General features: G+C 37.9%; 1 long non-coding RNA gene across 1 annotated transcript in view; it reads left to right on the top strand.

Moving 5' to 3' along the window:
* The first annotated feature begins 1,021 nt into the window (after positions 1-1,021).
* Positions 1,022-26,899, top strand: part of LOC311625174 — a 424,237-nt gene continuing 398,359 nt past the window's right edge. The window contains exon 1 of the long non-coding RNA XR_014795451.1: positions 1,022-1,051. This is a non-coding gene — a long non-coding RNA (uncharacterized lncRNA). The remainder of the gene's footprint in view (positions 1,052-26,899) is intronic.

Genomic DNA, 26,899 nt, shown 5'->3' with positions numbered 1-26,899 from the left:
ACTGGGGATGGAACCAGCAACCTTTTGATGCACTGAAAATGCTCCAACAAACTGAGCCACCCAGCCAGGGCAGGTTGCCATAGTTTTTAGCTTCTCAAACAAAGCCTTGGCTGTGTTTGCACCCTCATCATCAGCCTTGCCTCCCTATGGCAAGGGCTACAGGCAGGGTCCAGGAACATCCTCATCATGGCCAGGGCACAGAGATGTAGTGAGGTTCTTCACAGGTAGTGAAATACACCTCAAGTCTGGGAATGATTATAACCTAAGAAGTTACTTGTGCTTTTTTCTTTATTTTTCTGAGATTCATTGTTGAATACAAGTTTTTTTCTGTGGTATCGCTAGTTATATATATATTTTTTTAACTCAGCTTTGTAGCTTCTGTTTTTAAGAGGAAAAACACTAGGAAATGTGGTCTCCTTGAGTGAATAGTTTGAATTGTAGAAAGGATCCACTGGCTTCTTTCTCAGCAGTGATTTTCCATCTGAGTGGCTCCTGAGTAGTTAGTGCATAAAGCCATGTTGATGCTGGCTGGGGGCAAATTGCCTTCTTCTGAAGATGCCTGCTAGGTACCATTACCTGCCTCCAGCAAAACAAGGCCCCTCCAGTAGGGAAGTTTTTAACCAAATATCAAACAAATCAACCTTTTAGCATGTTCCTAGGAGCCTCTTAAGAGAAGGAACACTCCAATGACGTCATGGATGGCAAAGGTTAGCCTAAAAGTGAAATGAAATCATCTGGCCAGGCAGGCGCAGCGGGGGAATCAGCCTTGTAATTAGATTGAAGGCTCCTAGGAAACAGAGGCCTGTTGCAGGAAGAGCGTTTGGTTTGCAGAAGCTAACTGGGGAAAGCTTTTGCATCAGCGCAGATGCACCACATCACTTACAGCCTTGAAAATAGCTGTAATGCTGTATGAGCATTGAGTCATTCCCTAATTTTAGCAACCTGGGCGGAACATGAGTTATACAGTGAGCGGGCACTTGGGTTTGTCCTATCTGTGTCTTGTCTTCAGATTCCGGGAAGATGCCAGTTGTCAGACCGGCTGAGATTGGAGGTATCTTATGAGGGTTGCAGAGATGGGGGTGGCCCTGTATAAGCAGGTACTTAGAGATTTACTGACTTCAAACTGGTGCTTTTTCTGTCTTGTCATTGGGTTGGTGTCTCCCCACTTTTTACTCCTGCCGCCCCCTCTGCTTCCCCCCCATCCCCCTACCAAAGTGGAAAGTCTGTAATCGAGTCTAGTAATTTATTCAAATAATGTCTGTAGTGAATTAATGAAAAACAAGTCCAGTTATTAGACAAATAAACTGTCCTTGTACATGGCTTATGAACAAAGGAAATTTATTTATCACAGTTCTGGAGACTGAGAAGTCCCACATCAAGGTGCTGGCAGATTCAGTGTCTGATGAGGGCCCACTTCATATAAGACCGTCTTTTCTTTTCTTTCATAACCAAATATGGTGGGAGGGGCTAGGCAACTGTGTGGACTCTTTTATAAGGCTACTAATTCCATTTATTAGGGTGGAGCCCTCCTGACCTGATCACCCCCTAAAGGATCCACTTCCCAATACTGCCATCTTTGGGAGTTAGGATTGCAACATATAAATTCTGGGGACACAGCCATTCAGACCATAGCATGTGCTGAGAATCTATATATATAAAACCCTAATATGCAAATAGAATAAATGGTGGAACAACCAAACAACCAGTTGCTATGATGTGTGCTGACCATCAGGGGACACATATGGAACATGGCGGGCATTGGCCATGGTGGGTTGGTCGAGCAGGTGAGCATAGCTGCCAGACCAAGTTGGGACACTGGTCACTGTCATCGGGGTGAGCCTCTGGTGGTGACTGAGAATTTTTTGCTCCCATGTGCCATGGTCCTGCCCAGCACTCACACTTGCTGCCTCGACCGACCGGTGCTGCTGCTTGCACCCACTGCTGGCACTGGCCCCACTCACACCACAGCCAGTGCCAAAGCCACTGCTTGCATCTGCTGTTGGTGCCTGGTGCAGGTCCCCATTGCTTGGTGCTATCAGTGGGTGCTAAGTGGCAACTGCCAGTCCCAATTGCCCCTGAGAGCTTCTCCACCTCACCCTGCTCCTGAGGGACAATCAGGGCAGCAGCCTCCGCTCACACCTACTGACAGCACTGGCCCTGCTCGCATCTGCTGCTGGCATCAGTCCTAATCTCTCCACGCAGTCAGCTGGTGTGAGTGGGGCTGGCACTGTCAGTATGTGGAAGTTGTGGCAGTGGGAGTAGGGCAGCCAGCAGACAGGGGATCAGGGGCCCTGGTGGGAATAGCTGGGCAGGGGTGCAGAGGATGTGCCAAGACCCACTCCTGTGCCCATCACAACCTAGTCGTCCACAGTTCCTTTCAAGGTGCATGAATTCATGCACTGGGCCCATAGTACCTTTTATAGAGATCAAAAGCAGAAGCAAACTGTTTTAGAGGAGTGTGATAAAGCAAACAGCCAACCCTTTACAATTCTACATTATCTCCAGAAAATCACCTCAACTTTGATATACACAGTGTTCTTCTGGCAAGTTCAAGGATAACTCAACTAAAGTTTCATTTATTAGGGTTTTAAGCAGCTGTACACAGTGTCAAGGTCATTAAGCATCCAGGATCTGCCCCTTACTATCTGTGTGACAAAGGCATGGTATTTAAACTCTCAGAGCCTCCAATTCTTTACCTGTAAAATAAAAATTGTGGGATAACTCCTGACACATAATCAACAACTCATAAGCATTAGCTATTTATCTTGGACAAAAACATAAGAGTGTGTGGGGATATGTGTAAGGGTTATTATTTTGGTTGTCATAACAACACTACCCAAAAAACAGTTAAAACTTTTGATTACTTACTGTTTTCCAAGTACTGTGCTAAACACATTGGAGTTGACCCTCTGACAAGATGGACTTGAACTACACCGTCCCATTTATACACAGATTTGTATTTGTAATTTCGATCTGCTGCTGGGAATATGTGCAGATGGAGGGCCAATTTAAGTTCTGCACTTAAGTTGGGGTTTTGACTGAACGGATGGTGGGGTCCCCTAATTCTTAGGTTGTTCAAGGATCAACTGTATATGGTGATGAGATGTTATTAAAAGCTCTCTGTTACTAACCTGCTCTATGCTCTTTGCACAGGTGAGGAGACTGACACATCTGGGTAATCCCAATTATACTAGAACAATAAATAATCCTCCATCAAATAATCACAGAAAGAAAAAAACTCCAAGAACAGGCTCATCACATGGAAACCTGCATAATGATAATGAGTCATCTGTTTTAATCACATCACCAAAGCCATCCTAAACCAAAACCCTCCTCTTGAGCTCACATTAACTCTGTTTATTTCTCATATCTGGATTGCTTTTATATTCTGCACCAGCTAATCTCTGGTCCTATTTCAAGTCAGAATCTGGATATTATTTACCATCTGCCTCCAAGGGATGCACTTGCCAAGTCCCTTAATTTGGTATAATTGGCAGGTTTTCAGTGTACATAATTTATATCAATAAAAGCTATCCTGGAAAAGAAGATTAATTAAACCATTTCTTCTGAGTCCCTAAAAGTGCAGTGGTTTCCAAGAGGATGGCTTGAAGGCCGTAAGGTCTTCTGTGTGTATATGCTGCCACAGCTGAGCACATTAAAAATGTATGTTGGGTTGGTCCCTGGTGCCTCTGAGCTGGTCAAAAAGATGTCATTGGCACCTGGGTAACATCACAAATACTCACTGAATTAAGCAGCTCGCATTTGCATTAGAGTCTTTTGTTCATCGCTTCCCAGACACCAGAAATGCTAGACTTCACTATAATTTATGAATACCTCTGTGTTGGCAATTCTGTCACTGATATGATAGGAAACACTGGAAAAAATATACCCATATGTACAGAATTCTAAATAGAGTAAGTGAGAGACCACAAACTGATTCAGACAAGCAGCACATGTGGCTAGTAAACAAACGATTTATAGTGTTTTTCTCTTTCTCTTGGTATTCCACTCAGCTCATGTCCAAAATAAGGCATGTCATAGGCTTTGTGGGCACTTCGTGGTCCTTCTGGATAATGCCAGTCTGTGAATTTATTCCTTAACCCTTTTATTCTGAATTCTCAGGAGGAGGAGGACCAAACAACTTCTGTGTGTTCTACTATCCAAAGTGGTTTTGTGATACAGTGGTCTGTGAGTAAATTACATAGGCTAACACTGGAATGAACATAAAATTGTTCTCTTTCCTAGAATGTAGTTAGTTCACCTCATTGTTTACTCTTAATGAAAAGTTTCTGGCAATGTGAGGTTGCACATTAGCTAGCTTTTTTCATAGTAGAGGTGCAAATAATTTCTTCCAGGTGAAACAGGCAACTCCAAAGGCTTATGGCTCTATTGTACATGAACCAGTTTATATCTACCCATCCATCTTATCCTGAGATTGCTTCTAGCTAACTAGCTTCAGAAATGCTCTTTGATCTGGTCATGACATCTGACTCACTTACTGAATAAAAGATGTTGGGTTTGTACGTGGGTGAGATTCATGGTTTTGAACTCTAGTAGAACACAGTATTCTCTGTACTCTTGTAGATTGACTTGTCTCTCTTTGCTCCATGAAGGCAGGCTTGAAGGAGGGTTCCTGATTTTGAACCCTCAGTGCATAGTATAGTGCCTGACCCCTGAGTCAGTTAGCAAGTGTAGTTTAATTCTGAGTTACTCAATGTGTCCCTGTATCATGGTTCCAGGTCAGTGAAAGAACAGCTTCTATTTTAGGAGAACATAAATACGGAGTGAGAAATGTTGTGAAAGTCTTTTGCATGAGTTGATCAACACTGTGTAGTAGCTTTAGTCTTAATCCCTCTTTATTACTTTTATTTTGCTTTGTGGTGTCCTTGGATTAAGAATAGAGGAAGTTGCTCAATACACCCCTCAGCCAGGGCACTTTGCAAGGACAAGTAGAAGTTTGAAAAATAGGTTTCAAACTTCTAGTCTTTTAAAAAAATGTTGCCTCTAACTGTTGTAGCAGGCTAAGAGGAGGAGGGAAGTCCTCTCTCTCTCTCTCTCTCTCTCTCTCTCTCTCTCTCTCTCTCTCTCTCTTTTGGTTTGGTTTGGTTTTATTAACAATACTTTGACCCTTATAAAAAAAAATGTGAACCCATGGACATCAACAATAGTAGAATAGGCCTGGGATGTGTGTGTAGGGTGGAGAGGGTCAATGGGGCAAGAAGAGGGACATCTGTAATACTTAAAATAATAAAGATGCATTTTTTTAAAAATTAAAAATAAAGCAGTATCGTGCCAAATTGCCAATTTTGATTTTATAAGCTTTTACTATGTGATCTTAGGCTTTAAAGTTAATATTTACCTAAAAACATTGACATGTAATTTGCAATTATCTATATTAATTTCTGATCTAAAAACATAAAATCAGGACTAGAAATGATATGATTATATATATATATATATATATATATATATATATATATGTATTATATATAAAATCGTATTGTTTCTGACTCCAATTTGATCTTTCAGATTTTATATATATATTACTTAAAAACTTGGAGCCATTTTCTGTGCATTGCCTTATTGTCCTTTTATTTTCTTATAACTACTACTTCAATAATACACTTTCTATCAAAGTACTACTTTTAATGCCTATTTTTTAATTTTTGTCTATATTTGGAAGTGTGCTCAAAGAGGTATTAAGAGGTATGACTGACATATTAATTTTCAGAAAACTATTTCAAAATCATATGCTATAAATAATTAAATATGTTTTGAGTAGAAATCTGACATTTAAGAAAACAAAATTAAGGTAATATCTCATACTTAAGACCATATCCAGAACCAGATTGGTTAAACTCCACTCACTGTCCAGGGATTTCCAACAAGTGAAAATTTGTAGAAGACCACATACTAGGCCTTTACAATACTTTTAGGGTTGTTCTCTAGGCCAGAAGCTGGCAAAGTTGTTTTTGCAAAGGGACAGATAATAAATATTGTTGGTTTTGTGGATTATAAATGTCTGTCACAACTACTCAAAAGCAACCTTGGATATTACCTAAGCACATGGCTGTGCTTCAATCAATATACTTTATTTAAAGAAACAGGTGGTGAGCTGGATTTGGCTCATGGGCCAGAGTTTGTTGACCTCTGCTCTAGACTGTTTTCATAGCTCAATTTTATCTAGTTGGTCCCAAAATTAAAAAGTCATTATTTTTTTTTTACTGTATTTTGCAGAGTTATGAGAGAGAGAAAACACACACCAAAAACTCCACTTAAATTGCTTTCATGAGTAGAAGATAAGAAACAAATATATACCTAGATATTTTGACTGAAGTATCTAAATGCTCTTTTAAATAAAATAGGCATCAACGCTTTGAAAATATGTATTTGAAATGCTCTAAAGACCTCATTAATTCACAAAACTCTAAGGTAAGTTTGTCCAGGATCCTAGGCTGTAAACCTATTCTGTAATTTTATCCTTTACCTCAGGGCAGTAGCACCTAAGACACAGAAACTACTCACATGTTAATTCCAGGGCTAGGTGATAACTTGATTGGTACTTTCTTCATATTACAGGAGGATTAAAACCTTCAGGCATTTGCTGTAGGACATAGTGAAACTTGCCACTGCTCCTTGGCAATTGAAACTCAGCACTAAACTCATTAATGATTGAGTAACTTGGGATGTCCTTTATGTCAGGGGTATGTAATGCATTTCTTTTATGCCAGGGATACTTAGTGCATGAATTTTGTATGCATTTTATGCCCAATTCATAATGGAAAGTTAAACAAATAAATTAAACAAGTAAACAAACTGGAAGTTCAAGCCCTCAGCTTCAGTCCCAGAAACAGATAATGGAAAACTACCAATGAGTAGGCTCTAATATATGGTGATTATTATCATGTTTTTTGATATGATGTTTTTATATTTATAAAGAAATAAATGTTTTTTTCTCACCTTGAATTTCATCATTTGGTACTAACCAAAGGGATTTTATTGTACATTTAAAGATCTCTTTAATGAGACATCCTTGTTTCTGACCACTTCCCCAATCTATGCCCCAAAGAGAAGAAATCCAGGAACTTCAACTTGTTCAAATCATCTCGCCTTTATTCTTATCTTAAACTTCAACTTTTATCCTGGGGTTGCAGATGAGAACTTGGAGCAAACCCCACCCTCATGGACTTCATTCAAAGTGCAAGGATTGCATGTGTTCCTGGGACACTAAAGAAAATGAGACCAATGTGTTTATAGAAATTATACCCTTTTGGATATATTTTTATTGTCATTTATTAAACACAGTGTCATTATGGGTACTTTTCATATACTCTTGTTACTCTAAATATTTCTGGAAACTATAAATTATTATCTCCTTTTGCCAGGCTCAGAAAGATCACATGACTTGCCCTAGGCCACAAAGGCAGCACATAGCAGACCTGGGTTTCAAGCGGAGGTCTATCCAGTAGAAATGCCTGTCTCACAGATACTCAGTGTCATTCTTCACCACTATTCAAATGAAACTCATGTACAAATGTTATTAAGGGAATATGGTGAGATCCTAACTACTACCTGAATGGTATTCCCACCATTAGAGTCTCTGGCTCAGGTGACATAACTTCTTCCAGTGTTGCTGGAAACAGCCTTCAGAAGGCCTTTAGGGAGATATATCTCTGTGAATGTGGAACTTCTTCCAGAACTCTCCCATTAGCCTGAGATATCCAGATTACATGACATTTAGGAGGAGGAAAGGGCATAGGAGGGTATGTCGGAACACAGGAGGAAGGAGGGGCATCTGGCAGCTTCCAGTAAAGTATGATGAGAGACAGTGTTTCTCCAATTGAGGTTTTTAGATATTCTGAAGCAGGGTCATCTGCAGTATATTTTTTAATGCATGTTTCCAAGCCTTGCCCTTCAATAATCTGAGTTCAGTAGATTTTACTGGGATCTTTGTATTTGACATTCAAGTTTAAGCACTACTGATGGGGATTATTGGGCAAATCTGTGATTGTCTAAAGAAAGATATAATTCCCAAAAAGAGGAACTTGAGGGGAAATTCTAAAAACTGATGCTAAATATAGTAAGTGCATTAAGTGATTTCTGTGCCCCAGAAGTGGTGGGTACATCAAACCGCTGAGAACTGCCTCTATTGAAAACTGTTATAGGTTCAGTCCAGGATCCTTAAGCATGTTCTGCATTCTCTTTTACTTAGTTTTATTTTTTTCCTTGCATATTTAATATCCATAGGCAAAAATAGTAATTTTATCAAAGTAAGGGCCCCACTTTCATTATGTAATTATTATAATATGAAATTGCACAAATTGAGAGAAGATACAAATCAATCTGAATTAGGCAAAATTGCCTAGTTTAACCAGGTAACATTTACATGGATGTAAACAAATATATTATGGATAATGAGTTGAAAGAATTGGTATAAAATTGAATTAAAAGCCTTAATTTAAACAAACTATGTTCTCTAGTTTATAACAGATCAATATACATGGCATATGAAATTCCATAAAATACGATGCACTACATTGCTTCCTCTACAAACCATTGGCTATTTTTCTAAGAGCAGAATATTTTTAGATGATAAATATAATTAAATAGAGCAAAGCCATACAAATTAAAGCCATGACGATTTAAAAAATAGAATTACAGGCTTGCTACCAAGCTTGAAGGCATTAGTAGTATAACATCAGAGAAATGTATTTGCCCCCAAGGGATGCATTCATATTATCAGTTATGGATTTTGTGAGCTTTAAATTAGAAAGAGAAATGCTATGATATTTTTCTTTGAAAGCAAGGGAAGAAAGCTACTGAAAAATTTAAGCAAAGAATTGTTAACTTTGAACGTACAATGTTTGAGTTTATACAGAGCTTGCTCCCTAGTTAGAGCCAAGATCTACATTGCATGCACAATTGCATGCAAATTGGATTTAATTTACTGCATGCTTTGCCTCTTCAATTAAATAAAATGAGAAGATGATTTTTACTTTAGAAGAGTAAAACTTCAATGTGTTAAAATGTTTTACCTCTAAATTTCCCATACATGACTAGTATACCCACATGTTTATTTGAAATAATTTATTTAGCAAGTTCTTATTGAGTTCAGCCTTTCATGGAAGGTACAGGTTCTGCCTTGAAGGAGCTATGGACTCAGTAGAAACAGAAAATACATTCACATGGTAAACATTCACATGGTAAATTCAGTAGAAACAGAAAATACATTCACATAGTAAACATGCATATCGTTGAAATGCATCTTCTTGTTCAAATCCTGTCTTCCAAATCAGTCAGTATCATTACCTGAGATATACAATCAAAGCACTTTTACAACATGTAGTAGTTTTATAGGACCACCATAGAAATTACCACAGACTGGGTGGCTCAAACAATAAATATTTATTGTCTTACAGTTATGGAGCTAATGTTCTGGAACCTGTCAGTGAGAATCCTTCCTTCTTTACCTCTTCCCAGCTTCTGGTGGTTTGTCAATAATCTTTAGCATTGCTTGGCTTTCAGCTACAAATTTCAATCACTGCCTCTTTAATCACATGGTATTCTCTCCTCTATCTGTGTCCAAATCTACCTCTTCTAATAAAGGAACCAGTCAAATTAGATAAAAGGTCTACTCCACTCCACTATGATCTTATCTTAACATAGCCAATTTCATCTATTTTTACCTTGTTTTCAAATAAGATCACATTCTGAAGAACTGGGAGTTAGGACTTCAATACAGCTTTTGGAGGAAACAAGTCAACATTTCCATGGGACTTTTAAGTCCTTTCATAATTCTGCCAGTTCAACCTGTCTCCATTTCCCATTCATTGTGGGAGAAAGAACAGGCCAATTATTGATTTCCTTCCTGTGGCAGGCACTTTACATTTGTTAACTAACTAATCCTTGGGAGGACCCTAAAGAGAAAGCCTTATTAATATCCTCTTTTCACTGGTGTGGGATCTGAGGCTTAGAGAGGTTAAATACATTTCTCAAGATTTACTTGTTTTGGATCTTAGCTCAAGTCATACCAGAACAAAGAAGCCTTCTGTAGAATCCAGACAAAAATGGGTTTTCCTGATTATATATATATATATATATATATATATATATATATATATATATCCTATGGGACCCTATATTTTCTCTTTATATAATTCTTATTATTTGTGTTTGCCTCTCTGTCTAGTGATCATAAACTTCGTGAGGTAGAGTCCCTGCATTTCTATTGTTGGGCACATGGGCACTCAGTAATATTCATTGAGCAAATGTTTGAATAAATGAACCCTATAACTAGTGAGTAGTTGAATTCATATTTGAAAATTTCACTCCAAAATCTAAATGATAACATGGTATTTTTGCTGAGATGTAGGTGAGGGAGAAGGGTTGTTGAGTCAGATGAGCCTCCTCTAAAAGAACTCTTGGCTAAGCCAAATTAGTCTACTTATGATCTCATCAATGTATCCCACACATTTCTGACTCACTCAATGAAAAGTAGAACTTTCTAATTGTAAGACATTTCCAAATCTGGAAAAGTCTCTCTTTGGAGGTAGACAGTTCCCTGTCCTTTGGGGGTTTTTAACCATTGTGTGCATGACTAATTTAGTCCAATGTTACAGCAATGCTATCTATCCTTTTTTTGTGCCTAGGCATGCTTTGAAAACATTACTATTTCAATGGCATTTGAGGTAACAACCAGACACACTGTTCTCAGGGCTGCAGGAATCAGTATCTGATTCTCTCTTAACTTTTTTTGGGGGGAAAGGGGCACAACATGTGGAATGTTCTATACTTGGAAATTCAATCCATCCAGACTTTTTAGCTATAGGAAAAATTAAGATATCCTCTAATCTTGAGGTTCTTTAAACAGAAATCTCCTTTTCTACATTCTTTATACAGAACCTAGAGTAATGTAGTAATGGTGCAAATTGTATCATCTCACTCCTCTTCATAAATTATTTTACTTGCTTTATAAAATGTTTTAAAGAAAATCCAGAATTTTTCTTGAAGTAACAAGCTCTAAACAGTTGAATCCCTACTTACCTCTCCCAATAATTTCCTATGTCTTTCCACTTTGACCACTATAAGCCAGCCCCAGGAATTTATTTCAAGTCTTCAAATAAGCCAAAATTAGGCTTGTCTCAGTATCTTTCTACAGTTACCTCCAAAGGCAAAGATACAATCATGACTCTTTTTCATACTTCAGTCTTCTGTTTAAATATTAAAACTCAGTACAGCTTTCCCTGATTGCCTTATATTAGGAGTTTGTATGTGTTATAGTCTCTTGCACCATATGTTTGTTAAGAAACATCGTAGAAATTCTTAAATAGCATTTATTTTATTTAAATTGTCATTTATTAGTCCCTTATCCCATTCATTATACTTACCTACCACCTTTCTCTTGACCTGTGAGTTTCACAAAGCAGATAACTTGCTTTATGTATGATTCTAGTTCCAGTACACACAACCATGCCTGGCGCATTATAGAGTACCGTACCCTACTTGTAAATTGAATGAATTAATTAAAACATTTTAAGGATGACTCCACAAATAGACAAATTGAAATAGTGTAAGCCCAAAAAGGATGGATGTGTAATGAATGAGATGGCCAAAAAGGAGGGATTTGAAGGAGTGGTCACATCAGGATGTAGGAATTGAGAAAGATTTCATGGAGGAAGTTCTAGATAGCTGCTGGTGTATCAACACATGAAACAAAGGCATGTTTGTATGTATGGTACGTGTGCTTCTGGAAGTATTTTAGGAGAAATGATGATCAATTAAAATATATTGTTAGGAGAACAGTCTGGTTTAGGAACAATAAGTAATGCAATTTGATTTGATTACATCAGTGGTTTTTAACCAGGTGTGATTTTGCCTCTTCCTTCTCTGGCCCCCCAGGGACACTTGGTAATGTCAGTTTTGTTTGCTTCAACCTAGGGGTGTTACTGACATCTATTGGAAAGAGCCCAGGGATGCCATTAAACATTCCTCAGTGCAAAGTACAATCCATCTGGGAAAAAAAAATGCCTGGACCCATATGTTAATAGTTATGAGCATGATAAATTATCGATTAATAGAATATAGTATAGAAAGATTATATATAAGACTGAAAAATAAGGCAAGGCATAACTATAGAAATATTTATATGTCAGTGTCAGTCATTTACTTAGTAGGTAGTTTTTGCAAATTTATGACAGGATTACAATAGGCTTAGGGAGGACTGACCTGGTGATTATATGAAGACAGCCTAGAGCACTATTGGAAAAGACCTATTTGGAAGCTATATTCATGGACTAGAATAGTGATTAAAAGTCCCTGCACCATAGGAATGCCAAGGGAAATGGAAAGGACTGGATAGATTTATGTTATTTCAGGGCCACAGTATTCAGCGATTGCCAACAACAGAATGCATCAATTTTGGTTAAGAAGTTTTAAATACAAATTCTTACGTCTCTTTGATTCAGTTCACATGAATTTTGAAGGAAAATACCACAAGTCTTGACTTTTTTGTCCATAAATGCTTGGAATGTCCCTGAGGTTTCTTCAGTATTTCATATCACATATTTTTATCACTGAGTGGAGAATTGAAAAACATGTATTGAAATCACTAACAACTCTGTTACTTTGGTGAAGACATTTGTTTTTGCACCATATTTGGGGATAAAATGGGTATTAAAAAAAGAGTAAAGGGAGAGAGAGGAAGAGACATGCAAACAAATCAAACCACAATTGTTTTAAAATTTCTCTTGTATAATATTTGTTTATAGAATACTTGGAAGATGAGGTATTTGAAAAATAGAGTCAAAGAATCTTAAAGTTGGAAGGTTATCTAGTCAAGTCTTCTTTATTCAAGCACAAAATTAAAACATTAAAAGGGATGGCTGACTACTCTTGCCTTAAAAGATCTTCAGTGTTTGGCCAGCTGCCAGGTTGTTCAAAATCTGTGCTCATATTTGCAGTAGGTTTCTAAGATTTCAAGATATTGGCAACTGACAAAAGTCTATTTCAAAAGCAACTGGTATCTTTATTAAGGTATGACAAATGACATATGAGTAAATACTATGTGGAAGTGCCAAAGTAAAAGTATGAGATAATTTTATTTGGACTTTATCTTTTATTAGGTGTTTCACAGACCTCAGCAAAAAGAAGTCCTTTTGACTGAATTTTATTTCTCAATTTCTCTAGTCTAGGAAGAACCAATTACTGTCACAAACAGAATTCATTTGTTTATCAGCAGTAGCCCCATCATGATCCTGATGCCAGCCTTAGAAATTCTGTTCTCTAGGAAGAATAACATTTTCTATCCCTCCGTGGTCAGTAGGCCACACCTGGCAGTGTTTCCTGCTCACAGATTGGGGTAGGGAAGCTGAGCTCTGTAGCCTCCTACTGGTTTTTTCAGAGCTACAAAACACATTTACTTAATTCACATTATCACATATTATTGATAGTATATATTTTAAATTGCCCAGGCATTTTGATCACAGAAGTCAAGAGCCTATAATATCCTTGTCTTTTATAGAAGGAACAATAGACATGGAAGCTTTAACATTCCTAAGAGAGCAGATGTCTGGTCAGAGTGATACAATCTATAGATATAAAAAGTCAGTGACCAGAACACCATAAGGACCAGAACAACCAGTTGCTATGACGCCCATTGTAGCCAGAGAAGTCGCCTGATTGGGGGGTGGGACCACGGAGTGGCCAACCTCCCATGGTCTTTCTCCCTGGCTGGCTCTGCCCCTGATTGTACCCCCCATCCCAATAAGGGGTGAGGCCATCCGGCCAGCCTCCTGCAGCTCCTCCCCCAGCTGGCCCCACCCCTGATGGGCCCCCACCACCCATCAGTCCGCAGCCCCTCCCCTGACCCAACTCCACCCCTTATTGGTTCCCTCACTCGGATCAGGGGCAAAGCCAGCTGTCCAACCACCCATGACCCCTCCCCCAAACCCCTGGCCTTCAATCAGCCCCCTCACCCCATTTGGGGGCAGGGCCAGCCAGCCCACTGCCCACAGCCCCTCCCCAGAGCCAGCTCCAACCCTGATCAGCCTCCCTCACCCCACTTGGGATGGGGGCCAGCTGGCCCACCATGTATGGCCCTTCCCCACAGCTGGTCCCACCTCCAATCTCCCCATCCTAATTGGGGGCGGGGCCCACCAGCCAATTGTCCACAGCCCCTCCCCTCAGCTGGCCCAGCCCTGATCAGGTTCATTGGGGCAGGCCAGCAAGCAACCTCCTACAATCTCTTTCTCCTGACAGGCCCAGTCCTGATCCACCCTGATTGGGTCTGGGCAGGGCGGGCAGACCCCACCCATGCACCAATTCATTTACTGAGCCTCTAGTTTATAATAAATGGAGTCCAGGAGAAGAAATTACTAATGAGAACTGGGAATGAGTGAAGAGGAGGAGGAAGTATTCTGTCAGTTATTAGGAGAGAGGGTCAATTAAGACAAGGGTGATGAGTAATGCAAACTTAAGTTCCAGATTTTTAGATATGGATTGAAGAGATGGGTAGAAGGTGGAGAATTCCTTTATATGCCTGGGTGGTAATGATTGCAGGTCTATAAAAAGGCTGACTTAGGTCATCCTCTATTGTGTTCTCATTCCTGGGCCTGCCTCCTCTGACATTTATCCCAGTATTTCCACAGCAATTTTTAGAATGCACAGTTGCTATACCACAATCTGCCCTGATTTTGCTAACATGATTTATATCCTCTTTTCCTTTCGCCAGGTAAAACTAGAGATTCTTTTTTGCATGTCTGGTAAAAATACTAGAAAGTGCAATAAAAATAATACAACTAGAAATGTTTTATTGACAAAAAATAAAATAATTTCTCTAAAATAAAAGATCTATCCAGATTCCTTGATTCTTTAAGGGGATAAACTGACTCTTGTTAGAGTTGTGCAGTTTTTTTTTTTTAAAGAATCACAGATGATATTATAGCCTCTTGTCAAAAGTTCAATGATAATACCATGAACAACAGAGTAAGACTTATAAGACCCTTCTAAACTTTATAGGTTCTCTATTTTGTACCTTTGGAAATATATGTCCAAAAATAAAATTAAAAATTATTGAATGAGTTTCTAAATCATTACTCTTATGATTTTTGTCTTATATGCATACCTCAGATTATTATTTATCCATGATTTTTTTCTTAATGAAAGCTATCTGAACAGGAAAACAATGCTATGTCTAAAATCATGGCATAGGAACCATGCTTTAGAAACAGTCTGAATATTACATGATCAAAATTGCATTTCACTTTTTATGTAAAAGAATGTGTGTTGGCAATTCTTATTCCCTGGGGCGTGTGTCTTTGTGTGTGTATGTGTGTGTAAAGTTCAGTGTTTATCACGAGTGTGAAATATGGACCTATAGTTGTTAGTACATATAACAACAGCAGAAATTGTAAAGCCAATTACCATGAAGCTGTGAAGAATGTGTTGTTACAACAAAGCACGTGGGATCTTGGTTCTGAGTGAAAAACAACTGCTGCTATTCACTTCATCAGTGAGTGACTCCAAGAAAGGAAAAGGCCAAGAGACAGCACTGAAGAGAGAAATAGGCAGTGGCCTTTCCTGTTTACTGATTAGAGTGTGCTTGTGTTTTCAAAAAGAATGAAATTCATCCCTTTAACAATCCCTTAGATGGCACAGCTAAGCCAAGTTGGCTCTCCAGCTGGCTCCTGTTTGTGAAGTGTAATTCTGTGGTAATGAGCTGGTGACAATGTGAGGAAAATAGTCTAAACATTCTGAAAAACAATTCCAAACATGACTTCAGACAAGAAAGAATGGAGGAAAGTTAGAAAGGAAGAAACAAAGGAGAGAGTGAGGGAAAAAGGATGGAGATTATGAAGAGGGAACAAGGAAGAAAAGAAGGGAGGGAGGGAGGGGGGAAGGGACTTCTAATAACCACTTCAGGGGAACTAAGAGCAGAAGAGACATGCACAATTACCTATCAATATGGGTCTTAACCTATGGGTAGTGTATTCTAATGCCTCTTTTTCTTTTTTTTTACCATGTAAATGAATGAGCCTCAATCACCTCATATTTTTTTATATATATTTTATTGATTTTACACAGAGAGGAATTGAGAGGCATAGAGAGTTAGAAATGTTGATGAGAGAGAAACATCGACCAGCTGCCTTTTGCACACCCCCCACTGGGAATGTGCCCGCAACCAAGGTACATGACCTTGACTGGAATCAAACCCGGGACCTTTCAGTCCACAAGCCAAAGCTCTATTCACTGATCCAAACCAGTTTCATCTCACCTCAGATTTTAATGTATTTGTATAATATTGACTAACTAATATTTTTGGAATAGTTGATCACTTTCCATCTGTAAAAAATGTCCAAGAATATGCAATTTTAATTTTCTATCTGTGAATAACTCCACAATGATGAAATAAGCATAGGTTTACTAACTCAAAATCTTTCTTGATCCTTTCCATTTATCAACAGGTAATCTTAAATTTTATAAATTCTAATTGCTGGGAAGAAGTTGTAGTATCGAGTTAATTGTGAATGTGTTTCCCATAAGGAAAGAAATGGAAATTTTCTTAATTGTAGAAAACAGATATGGGATATTGGGTTTTCCAGGAGAAGAAAGGAGATGTGTGGTCAAAGAAAAAATGCATTGGTCAAGTATCTCAGGGGAAAAGAAGGCAAGGCTTTGTATGGTTGGTGCTGGATAGAGTAATGAGTTGATTATTCACTATATGGTGCATTTTATTTTATTTTTTAAAAAATATATTGTTATTGATTTCAGATAGGAAAGGAGAAGGAGAGAGGGATATGGTGCATTTTACATTGCACCTAACAATATGTACTGTTCTGGTATATTTCATATAATGCAATGTGAATTCTTATTTCATACAATGCAATGTGAATTCTCTTCTCCCATTCTTCCTGAGCTGAAGCAGGCAAAGTGATTTCTAAACACACTTAAGTTGGAAAAGAGATAGAAAGAGATTTCAGGAAATTTGAATTTTGCACTAAATAGACCTAACTACTTGCTACTGCTTGCTTTTCCTATAAGTTCCAAATTGAGCTCTTTAATTTGTTAGTGAACTTGTCAACATCTAAATATAAATATTTGAAATTCTACCATGGCAAAGCTTGTTAGTATGCTCAGGAAAAAAAGGATTATGTTCTCTCCTGCTCATCCTTCTCTCCCTCTCTTCTTTTATCTCTTCAGTCTTTTTTTTTTTTTTCCTTAGAGGATAGAAGAAGATCCAAGGTTTCAGCATGAGGCTTTTTTACTGGGAATTTCAGAAGATACATGTTTTTGATAAAGTTTTAAAGATAGAAGTGACATATTTCTTTTATTAGTCAGACTATATCAACTGTGAGGCATGCTCACACTAGATACCAAGCTCTTGGTTTATACATGTACCCTTCTCTGTAGAATCTTTTGCTGCCTAGAAGCTCTAAACTACAGGCTCTCTGATACATATCATAGACGACATTTCTTGCAAGCAGTGAATGATATCTAGCATTAATAAGAATCTGAGAGGTTCAGGTTTCGAACCCTTCTTTTTGACAAAGGATGATCTGCAGGCCTTGGACACCTATGGGAAAGCACATTGATGAAGCCACGGTCAATGTCTGTGTACTCAATTTTCTCTTTCTCCAGAGCAAGCTCAGAAGCCTTGGAGCTTGATTTGCAGACATGTGGCACTAATCATTAACTATGTATATCATATTCCTTGAGAACTTTCAAAGTCTTTCTAAGTTCAAAGTTAAAATTATACCTGTTAGAATACTAGCTAACTTGCATATGACCTTTTATTTTATTTTATTTTATTTTATTTTTTCTGTTGTGAACTGTGAGCAAACTAACTGAAACGTAACTCCAGAACCTGGCTGTCAGCAGAAATTCTCTCCATTCTTAATATGTAACCTTTTCCCTAGAGCAAGGTTAGTTTATATGTTTTTTAGTTATATATATATATAACATGAAGGTGATTCTACATCTTCATTTATAGACTTTTATTTTAGCTTGGATGTGATACTTGGACATTTTATACACATGACAAATTGGGAACTGAAGGGCAGGCTAATTAGAAATTGCAGAATTATGGAATGATATACAGCAATATCTGAAGTACTCTCTTATATTTCAAAATTTATTGCTTCAAAATTGTTTCCAAAACTATAATTAAGAACACTTTGAAGTACAAATACCAATATGTCTGCTTTTGCTCTGGGGAGACGTTTAGAAATCTCAAACTGCTTCACAGTTGGTGCAGCTCAACAATAAAGCAGGAGATAAATGAGATCACATAGTAAGGTTAGAGCAGAAATCTAATGGAATGTAACTGGGATGTCTATAGCACGTTTGATTGCTTGAGTCCCCAGGTTACAGACATAGGCAGCTGAGGCCCCAGTCTAGCAGTTCTCATCACTTAAGAATCACAAGGTAACAAGGTGGAAGGGCAATGACAGCTGTGATGTCCAGACTCTTGGTAGTTCACAATGTGGCGTTCATATTAGCACTTACTAAATTTTAGTACGTACACTCATATTGTTAAACTTAAATTATGATTAATATGCAATATCATGTTAGTGTCTCATATATAACATAATTATTCAAAAGTTATATTTCTAATAAAGTGATCACCATAATATCTAGTAACCCTCTCACATTGTATAAGTTTATTATGATATTATTGCCTATACTCATGCTGTGCATTATATTCCTGTGACTTATTTATTTTATAGCTGAAAGTTTATAAATCTTATTCACCTTCACCTTTTATTTCCCTCCCCTTCACCCTCTTCCCATCTGGCAACCATCCGTTTGTTTTCTATGTCCATGAGTCTGTTTCTGTCTTGTTTTGTTTATCCTTTTGGTCTGTTTTTTAAATTCTACAGATGAGTGAAATCATATAGTATTTCTCCTTCTATGTCTGACATAGAACATAGCACAATGCTATGGGTCTATTCATAATGTTTCAAATAGCCAGATTTCATTACTTTTTTTTAAGGCTTATTAATATTCTCATATATATATATCCCACATCTTCTTGATTCATTCATCCGTGGATGCTTTGGTTGCCTCTTGGCTGTTGTAAATAACACTGAAATAAACATAAGGGTGTATCTATCTTTTCAAATTAGTGTTTTGTGGGTTTTTTGTTTTGTTTTGTTTTGTTTTTGTAGATACAAAGAAGTGAAAGTGTTGGGCTATATTTTAAAGTTTTTGAGGAATCTCCATACTGTTTTTCATAGTGGCTGTACCAGTTTGCAATTCATTTGTCATATTTCTGCTAAGAGCTTCATAAATATTAACAAAATTAACTTCATAGCAATGCTTCTAAGAAGATTCAATTCTACTCCATTGTCCAGATGTACAAATTAAAGGATAGTTGACCCTTGAGCAACACAGGTTTGAACTACAGGGGTTCATTTATAAGCAGATTTTTTTTTTAAATAAATACAGTCAGCCCTTTATCACAGAGGGTTTCTGCATTTTCAGAGTCAACCAATCCTGGATCAAAAACAGTATTTTCACATGTCCAACTGCAGTTTCCTTACCAGGTGTTCCCAGCAGAGGATCAAAAACTGTTTCCAATCTGTAATTGGTTGAAATCATGTATTTGAAGGGCCAACTGTAGTGTCAAAATTGTTTACTGTACTGGGGTACTCGCTGTAAAGAAAGGTGAAGAAATTTGTCAAAGTTTCACTGCTAATAAATGAATTTTCAACCCAGGTGGTCAGAACGCAGAACCAATAGTACACTTAGCCAATACTCCAATCTGTGTTTTAGGTGAATGAATAAAAAGGATCTAAGGCACATGTGTCAAACACAAGGCCCGCGGGCCAAATCCAGCCCGCCAGGCCTTGCAATGTGGCCCGCACCGCGCTGTCATCACTGCACTCCGCTGTCAGTTTATGACATTGTCAGTTTATGACTGTTCAGTAAACCATTCGGCCCGCGATTTAGGCTGGATTTTAGATTTTGGCCCCTTCTCTGATTGAGTTCGACACCCCTAATCTAAGGTGATATTTTAAACGCACAGGACCAAGCCAGGAAGCCAGAATATGAAGCAATGATATAAGAACAGGTTTTCCTAAAGGATGAGAGACTTGTGTTTATTTTTGTTGTTTTAATTTATCTGTATTGTTGAATGTATTGTAGATATCCCTTTCTTCGCCCTCACCCCCACCCCCATTGAACCCTTCCAACCTGCTCCCATCCCCTCCGCAGGCCTGTCCCATAATATTGCCTGCCTATGGGCTATGCATATATGCATATAAACTCATTGGTTAAACTCTTCCTGTCTTCCCCCACCCCCTTCCCTTCAAAATATGTCAGTCAGTTGCATGCTTCCATGTTTCTGGATCTTTTGTTTGTTTTTGTTTGTTTGTTTCAACAAAGAACAGTTGTTTTGATAACAGCAAAAGCTTTTGCTCCTTTTATAGACGGAAGTAGTAGATTGCCTATTTAGAGGCCCAGATTATATTTGGGCCACCTGTGGTCTGGGAAAACACACTCATTTGTGTCAGGGGCAGGATTTTGTCTTTGAAAAAAAAATGTACTACTTGGAGCCTCAATAGTTTTCACTGAAGGCCCAGACCTAGAACTCAGACTCCGATCTTCCTTATCCTTTCTCCCTCAGAGGTTTGGACAGGGATCCTACTGAGGTAACACCAACAATAGTACATTAATCATCTAATTGCTTTTATCCTAACCCCAGGTCCTAGCCTCTGTGATAAAGCTGGTCAGCACTGTGACAGTCCGATTTACTGAAAAACAAAGTTGTCAGGACTACTTGTGCAGAATGTCCACTCAGAGTTCCAGTGATAACTTAGTAGGGTGTTACTTACTGCAAAGTGAATCTCCAAGCACCTAATTCTATTTTTGTATTTCTTCCATGATAACATGGGATCAGTGTTCACATGGAGGAAAGATGCAATAAATTTAGCAATCAGCTATGATTTGGGAGAAAGAGACTAAATCTGTGGGGTCATGAGGGTATGCACAGCACGGCATGGAATTTTACAAACTATGCTTGCTAGTCATTATAGTATCCCATGGATGTTTTTCTTTTGAAGATATTTTGGCACTATTTTTCTTACTTCTTCTCGTCTCTGATTTTATTCCTTGGAATTTTTCCACATTTAAACTTTCCTTATTGCTACATATAGCTCATGGAATGTTATTTTTTTTTTTTTACACTCTCTTAACTGCTGACATATTCCAAAGAACTGCATTTTCTTCCAATACCAACTTTTATTCTATTGCATTTGTAAACTGCTAATATGGCTGGGTTGAAACAGTGACCAGTTCTACCAGATATTCTTTGTATAGCAGTGAACACTTAGAAATGCTATAAATTCAGGACATTAAATTGTTAATTTCCATCCCAAAGTTATAACATAAGAATGATGTGAATTGACAATAAAATTCATTCAGGAATAAGTATAAATGAGAGTTTGAGTCTCAAAATCATTATAAATCAATATAATTTTCCTGGTTCCTTAACTAGAGAAAAACAATATATCTCCATCATGCTGATCATTTGAATATAGAATTTGGCAATCCTAAAACAGCTGGAAATAGTAAAATATGCCATGTACACAAGTCACCAGTAAAAATTTTACTTACATTTTATCTGGATATTTTGCTATTGTATAACCTTATTAACCTCAAAATAATATTCTCACTTTTATTCTTTAAATACATTTTCTGTTTTATATCTTGATTTGTATTTTGTGTTAGTACATGCCCTTTAACTAAAAATATTGCAAGAAAATGATATAAAAGAATTAAAACAATGTGAAGACTCATATAAAGGAAACTTTATGATTTTTAAAATTGAGGAGAATGTTTTGCTTAATTTGCTTCTTTTCTTTATAGGAATTAAACACGGTGCCAATCTGGTTCTCATTTTTCTTGCCTTATCACCACATAAACCTCCATTTAATAGCCTAACTAAGTAAATAAATATTGAAGAAAAGCTCTTTCTTCAGTAGGATTTCTGACACAGAAGCAGCAGAGGTATAGGAAAGTGATGGAGTAGCATAGTTTGGTGGATGTCAGTAGAAAATGGCAGCTTGACATAAACTGTCAAATTCGGCGACTGCTTTGTTTACATGATCTCCCATGAACCCATGTGACTGAGCAGATATATAGATCCTGATGGCATCCCTGCCCTGTTTTCTAAGCCCTCTCCAATCTTTATTTTTTTTCTCTGTTGCCTAACTCTTGTCTGCTCATAAAAATAGACAAAGGAGGGAGTTTTAAGTTATAAGTATTATCTAGAAAGGTAACAAGTCCTGAAATTTTTTTTTTTGTATATTTCACTTAACTTCAGACACACTGGGTTGTCTTTTCAAGAATTCAGAAATTATCTCTGTGAATCAGAACAGCTGAAGGTCACTTCTTTACCAAATATAGTGTTGTGTTAATGTGAGTGTGTATGTAACGCACACACAGCTATCCAGGAATACTTCTAGCACCTTCCTTATATGTAGTAATATTCATCTCTCTGCCAAGTCATTGTATAGAACTCCTTTTCCTAAGAAATGTCTACTTACATTCCAGTGGCTCAACTATATTTGTCTCTTATTCAAAATGTAGCTCCAAATTCTTGATCTTCATGGATCTTTTGTAGCTTAGCCCAGCTGGCTTGGCCACTGCAAGCCAGGCACTGTTCCATCACAATGCACACTTCTGTTCTCCCTTTGACTTGATAGTAATGTTTTTTAAGTTTCTGAAGGGTAAGCAGTATGTTTTTTGTGTGCTACATACTAACCAGATGTTCCTTACTAAACAAAAATCTTTGTCAGGGGAAAGGGGAAGAAAATGTGTAGAAATCTTTAGCCAACTGGACAAGAGTGATTTTCTATACTGATCGCAGTAACACCAGAGGGAATTCATTCTGATGGCCCTGGAGCCTCAGCAAAGGGTCAACTCCTGATCCCAGTAAAGTTCCTGGCAATTTTCTTTGCAGTGAAAGTGGCTTTGGAGATTGAACCAAATTTGGCATTAGAATTGCAGATACACATGAGAACTTGTATGTGTAGAACAAACAATTTCTTGCTGCCTATTGCTTGTGGGACTTTTGCCAAGAAAAAACAATTTGCTTTGCTGCAAGAGCCCAGCTAGCTATTACTGGAGAATGTTTTTCCAAGATTGCTTATCAGTGATTTTTATAGGGCTGAGAGGTTTGTGTGTCTGCACAAAATGTTAGTTACTTTTAAAAGCCTAAATTTCTCTTCATAAGTTTGAACTCCTTTCTAATTGTAATGCAATCAGCAAGATTAGCACCTCCCTAAATGAGTAGATAGTAATGGATAATAACATGCTTATGATAAAATAGATTTAACTATTACATTGCTGTTTCATGTAGAAGGCTGCTTTATTCAAAGAAGTTCCTTGGTTTTATGTAGGAGTTCAAGCTGTTAGCTATTAATTTGTTGTTGCAATTGTGTACTTTGTTCAGGAGAGAATTCTGTAGGGAAGACTTTTCTTTAGTGATTCTTCAGTGATTGATTGATTCATTCATTCATTCATTTAACAGGCATTTCTTGGCAGTAATTATTCATTTAACAAGCCTTATTGGGCCATACTGAGCTACAGAGAGAGAAATGAGCAAGGGACTGTTGTTATCCTCATTGAAGTTAAAGTCTAGATGTAGGTGATTTTCATGCACAAAAAGAAACCCCACCATTCTTCAGGGTTATAAGTAAACATAATAGAGTTATACACCAGGTTCAGTGTTTTACTTGAATCAAAACCCCATGGAAATGATTTTCCTGTGAATCATAAACTTGGCATTATGTAAATATTTACACATCTAGAGTTTGAGAAGAGAGAACATAGAGAGCTGGGCAGCTTAACTCAAGTTGGTAGGCCCCATGGTATTATAGGCCAAAATCATGACTTGGACTTCTAAACCAGATAATCTGCTTTAAATTTTGAAAAATTCCACTGGGTTTTTAAGCTGATCCTATAATTCTACTCAATGATCAAAGTGACTTAGGCTGGAAGTGCCTACTTCAGGATCAATCCAAGAAATTCTTTAAAAAAATTTTTTTTCTTTATTGATTAAGGTATTACATATGCGGCCTTATCTCCCCATTACGCACCCTTCCCTCCCCCCCCACCCCACCCACACTCATGCTCTCACTCACTCCCCTGGTGTCTGTGTCCATTGTAATTGAATTTGGATAACTCATAAGGACAGATGCTATATAGAATTTTGCTTGGAGGTAAATTAACATTTATAAATAATATGTATGTCTTTAAAATATCAGTTATTTGATGTTAGATATTCCTCAGTGAACCCATTTCTGATCTAGGACTCATCATAAACCAATGGGCAATGGTTTATGGGAAATTGGCAATGAAAAGATAGATGAGGAGGTTGCTAAAAGAGATTTAAATTCTTAGCTCTAGTAAGTCTTTGAAAGATGGTTCACTATAAAAGCAGTTTGCCTTATAGACATTTTGGAATCACCTCTGTTTCTTGCAGCAAATTAAAATGGGAATATTCTCTTATGGCACCCAGAATACCCAACTAGTTTTAGGGTGGCTATCGCCTGCCTGTAGTGGTGGATCTAAAAAAGCTGACACTTTTCTGTGTCATCTCTTAGACTCCAGTGGCAGAAAGTGTAAATACTTGCTTTTTTATTTATTTTCTTAGGACTTACTAGGTTAGAGAAAAAGACTCTGCTGTTACTTTTACCTTTAAATATAGGACATTAGTCATTAATTATACTGAAAGGCAAGCATTACTTCTAAATTTGTCTGTGTTTTTCTGTTCTCATTAGTGCTATTCTGTACTACATGATAATGAGCATAACATAATTAAAGAGTAAACATTAGGCAGCTAGAAAACCAGAGTCAGGATTTTTGAGTATCAGATGGTAACAATCAGAGAATGAGTAATTTCTGTTCAATGAGGGTGGTCTTTCTCTAGCTTGAACTCAACGCGTTCTCTTTCCCTTGTGGCCCGGGGTTTTCAGAAAAAGCTCTTCTTATAATATAGAAGGAGTATATTAGAGAGAGGAGAGGTACACTGAAAGGAGAGGTACAGAGATGCTCATGAGAAATTGTTTATATTGTAACCAGAAAGCTGAAGTGCTATGCAAATTAATGCCAGGAAAGAATTGGCAGCTGCTGTTTATGGTGAAGGAAAACTGGGTTAGAAATGTAAAAGGTGATGACTCTTTATTGAAAGCATCAGTTTGATAAATTAATACTAAGAGTACAGGAACTGAAACAATTCCTAATAAAGATTTGACACCTACTACAGAAAAACTGGTAGGTTTAGATTGCATGGGATGCCCTTATTTTTATTTTTTGGGGGGGATACCCATTTAAAATGAAAGTCTAAAAGAGATAAATTCATTAGCAATCAGTTTCCCAAATTCCCCAGTTAGGAGAGAGATAGTAAGTGAGAATAGCAAAATTTATGCGAAGTGTTTCATAATCTGTGTAAACTCTTGTCTGGCATTAAAAGATTCAACATGTATTTGATTTTTCATGAGCAAAATCAAATCCATGTTAGACAGTACTTTTCATGATATGCATGTTACTGAGGCATGAATGTATTCACCTTGGCGATGTATCAAAATGTACACCTGAAACCTATATGGTTTTATTAACCAACTAGAAGCCTGGTGCACAAAATTCGTGCATGGGGGGTCCTCTCAGCCCAGCCTGTACCTTCCCAATCTGGGACTCCTCAGGGATGTCCAACTGCCAGTTTAGGCCCGATCCAAGGGACATCTCTCTTACAATCCGGGACCACTGGCTCCTAACCACTCACCTGCCTGCCTGCCTGATCACCGCTAACTTACCCCCTGCCAGCCTGATCACTCCTAACTGCCTCTGCCTGCTCGCCTGATTGCTATCAGCCTGATCACCCCTAGCTGCCCTCCCTCCCCCCCACCAGCCTAGTTGCCCCTAACTACTACCCCTGCTGGCCTAGTTACCCACAACCTTTCCCCCACCCCACTGGACTGGTCACCCCTCACTGTCCCCTCCCCCCCCCCTGCCAGCCTGGTGTCCCCTTACTGCCCCCCTCTGCTGGCCTGTTCTCCACTCTCTGCTCACTGCCCTGTGCAGCCTACTGTTTGGTCATTTGGTTGCCTGTCACTGCCCCCGCTTCCGGCCTGGTTGCCCTACACAGCCTGCTGTTTGGTTGCTGTGTGAGGGCGTCCTGACCAATTTGCATATTACCCTTTTATTAGTATAGATGACATCGCAATAAATTTAATTTAAATAAGACTTTTTTGCAAAGTATCTCTGACCAGACTTGGCTCTCACCAGGCATCCTCTTTCCCTCCATATTGTTTGAAACACTACTCTAACTAGACTGAAATGTTAAGCATTAGAATTCTTAGTTAAATTTTCCCAGATCAGACATGGGAGTAGGAATAGAAAGATAATGCTAGAGAATTAAAGAGAAGAGAAAATGAAAAAAGTCTTTGTGATCATTTTTAGTTAGGAAAAAAATATGTATTTTATTAGTCTTATATTCTTAGACCCATTAAGAGTTTGAAGGGCTTGCTTAAATTTCTTTAGCTGAACTCCATTCTATTTTATAAAGGGATTAGTTATAAAATAGAACTTATGAAATTAGAAAATTATAGATGTTTCAAGATGTATTTGTCATAAATGGCAAGAGTCCACCATCTCTCTCTTTTTTCCATAAACTGTGATATCCTAACTGGAAAGAAAAACTGAGCAATTGTCTAATTATGACATAATGGCACTTCAACAAGACTTAGATATCATTTTGGGAAGCCAAGATATTATGGTGCTGGTCTTGTAAAAAAACTGTTAAGTGAGTGATGAGTGTTTGTTCTCTCTCTCCAACCGCATCCTCATCCCCTGCTTCATTCTCAGTTATCCCGAATTATATTTGATTCCCTCATTCTTG

This window comes from Pipistrellus hanaki (assembly GCF_964339955.1).
Source record: "Pipistrellus hanaki genome assembly, chromosome: 7".
Classification (NCBI taxonomy): Eukaryota; Metazoa; Chordata; class Mammalia; order Chiroptera; family Vespertilionidae; genus Pipistrellus; species Pipistrellus hanaki.
Note: the sequence above shows the minus strand (reverse complement) of the source record. Positions and strands in the feature narration are given on the sequence as shown.